The 3239-nt window shown below is 46.3% G+C and overlaps 1 pseudogene; it reads left to right on the forward strand.

Annotated features, from left to right (window-relative positions):
* The first annotated feature begins 824 nt into the window (after nt 1-824).
* On the forward strand, nt 825-1801 carry LOC123571753 (WD repeat-containing protein 82 pseudogene; annotated as a pseudogene).
* Nucleotides 1802-3239: the final 1438 nt, after the last annotated feature.

Genomic DNA, 3239 nt, shown 5'->3' on the forward strand with positions numbered 1-3239 from the left:
ATTGATCTATAAAGAGTTAAACAAAATCTATAAAGAGTTAAATAAAAATTCTAGAATTGGAAAAACATAATTAAGATATATTAGTGACTCAGTAGACATCACCAAAAAGCCCAGAATAAATAAACTGCAAGATGAGACAGAAAAAAATACCCAAATTGAAGCACAGAAAGATGAAAAGTGTAAAAGACATACCGCGAAGATCTAATATTATTATGGTAACTGAAATCCTAGAAGCAAAGAAGAGCAAAAAAAAAGACTTCGCCAAGTCAAATACACAAAAATCTCCGCGAAATCTATGAAAAATCTTTTCTAATAATTTTCAATTGACACAGACTTATCATAGGAAGACTTCAGAAAACAAAGAACAAAACAATTCTACCTGAATGAGCAAGATAAGATGCATTACCTTCAGAACAGCAATAATAAGAGAGATTAATTTCAACAGAAAATACACACAAAAAAAATAAAAATCCTAAAATTTCCCTTAGGGAAAAAAAATCCCTTCCAACCCTCAGTTTTATATTCAATGAAAATCTCTCTCACCACCCGTTTCCCGGCGTGCGCCGGCTGAGGCTCCCGGCCCTCGACTTTTGCCCGTCGCCCCAAGATGGCGGACACGATGAGGTGGTGCTGCGTCGGTTGCGCCTGAGGTGGCTGTGAGGACTAACGGTCGGCGCGGCTCCACAGCTGAGGCAGAAGACCGTCGTCCAAGGAGGAGGAGGAAGAGGAGGCGGCCCCACTGCCGGCCGACTTCTCGCTAGCCACCGGCTCAACACTCCCGCCACCCAGGGTTGGCCCCTCAGCAGCCCGCCCGCTGCCAGACCCCGCTGCCTTCCCCAGCCGCCGCCATGAAGCTGACCGACAGCGTGCTGCGGAGCTTCCGCGTCGCCAGGGTGTTCTGCGAAAACTCGGACAAGATTAACTGCTTCGATTTCAGCCCCAACGGCCAGACGGTCATCTCAAGCAGCAACGACGACTCCATCGTGCTCTACGACTGCCAGGAGGGCAAGCCAAAGAGAACCCTGTACAGTAAGAAATATGGCGTGGACCTCATCAGATTCACTCATGAGGCAAACACAGCTGTTTACAGCTCTAACAAAATAGACGATACTATTCGTTACTTGTCCTTGCATGACAACAAATACATCAGATACTTTCCTGGACATAGCAAAAGGGTGGTGGCCTTGTCCATGTCACCTGTGGATGACATTTTCATTTCTGGGTCTCTTGATAGGACCATTCGACTCTGGGATCTCCGGGCTCCTAACTGCCAGGGCCTCGTGCATCTACAGGGGAAGCCAGTTTGTTCTTTTGATCCAGAAGGGTTAATTTTGGCTGCAGGTGTCAACTCTGAGATGGTCAAACTTTACGACCTTCGTTCTTTTGATAAGGGGCCATTTACTACCTTTAAGATGCAGTGTCATCGAACCTGTGAGTGGACAGGACTTAAATTCAGCAACGATGGCAAGGTCATCCTCATTTCCACCAACGGCAGCTTCATTTCTCTCATTGATGCATTCAAAGGAGTGGTGATGCACACGTTTGAGGGTTATGCAAACAGCAAAGCTGTCACACTGGAGGCTTCGTTTACTCCAGACTCTCAGTTTATTATGATTGGTTCGGAGGATGGCAAGATCCATGTCTGGAATGGAGAGACTGGTATAAAAGTAGCTGTGTTGGATGGTAAACACACTGGCCCGATTACATGTTTGCAATTCAACCCCAAGTTCATGACTTTTGCCAGCGCATGTTCCAACATGGTCTTCTGGTTGCCCACCATTGATGACTCGCCCTAATGCTGCTCGGCTATTACTGTACAGTGACGGCGGCCGTTGGAAGAAACTCACGGGGGGCTATGATAATACTGAGATTGGATGGTTTGACTGGGCTGCAGGGCATCCTTTACGTGGCCTTCTCATGGATGTGCTGTACATCTGCTCAAAAGAAAATAATTACTTTGCTGAGCATCTTCAAAAGGACTATCGGTGCAACAGACTCAATTGGAACTCAGCTTTTCTGGCTGTCCCTGCACCAAGGTCTGCTAGAGGAATGACCAGACTCACGATTTGGGTAGAGTGGGGCTCTCAAGACATCTTCAATTTGAATGTACCTGCTGCTGAGAGCCGATGAAGTCATCAGCTCTGCGCATCCCTTCTGCTACCCCCCGCCCAAATGTATGGCAAGCTACGGTCCTGGTTTTGAAATGCTAGAGCAGCTCAGTGCCCTTTGCCCTCACCTTGCATGTCTTGTTACTGGGTCTCCCTGTGTACTTGTGACGTTATCCACAACCATCATGTTTCTTAGGTGCCAAACAGTTACAGAAATGTTTTCATATTGGGGTCAGTAAAGAGACAGATACAGAAGCACCTTGCTTGCAGGAAGCCATGCAGTTAGTCACTACAATTAGTCACGTGAAGCTAGGTGGTTGGGCAGGCCTCAGGCTGTAGTTGTTGAATGGGAGAAAGCCCAGGGGCCTAAAAGGGAGGGTAAAGGGATGGTAGCAGAAGAGTTCCTAGGGCTGGAAGGTTTAGCAGCAGTGTAGTGCAGTGCCCTGTCATCAAGACAAACCCACAGTCCTCCTGGGTGCCTACCAAGCTTGGTTTGTACAAAAGCAAGATTGGAGTCGTATTTATGTACATGAGACAACATCACACTTTCCTGTGGGCCATTACTGTGAAGTGAGTCTGAGTTCTTTACACTGGTGCCTTCTCTGCCCACCACTAATTGTGTACATAGTCTTCCCTGCCCACCACAAATTGTCTACCTTTCCCCACCTCCCAACCAGGAGCTGGTTCTAGGCCTGTGTTATATTTAGCCTTTTTATATATGACCTTTGATTTCTGTTGTTTGTATTTTAGCCCAGTGTATGCACCTTCATTTAAATACATCCGTGTGCGTACAGGTATGTGTATATGTGTGTGCATATGCATATATCTCATCTGTAATTTCTGAGAGTTCAGCTGAAGCAGATGGAGTCCTACAGCCCAGGAGACACATTGCATCCTTGCTAATATTGTTCACCACAAGTGTTAGTGAGTTTTCCCTATTAATGTTTCATTTTGGAAGACTGAATGAAGCAAAGCTTATAGTGTTTGCTGTTTCCATGGCAGCTAAGTGAAGGTCTTGGGATGACTCCCTGTGTTCCTCAAGCTGTACTTTGGGGCCGTCTGTGCAGTATTAACCCCTTTTTGCTTGGTGGTGCTTTGTACTTGTGTGTTATAGTCACTCTTTGTATGGCT

This window comes from Macaca fascicularis, chromosome 2 (assembly GCF_037993035.2).
Source record: "Macaca fascicularis isolate 582-1 chromosome 2, T2T-MFA8v1.1".
Lineage (NCBI taxonomy): Eukaryota > Metazoa > Chordata > Mammalia > Primates > Cercopithecidae > Macaca > Macaca fascicularis.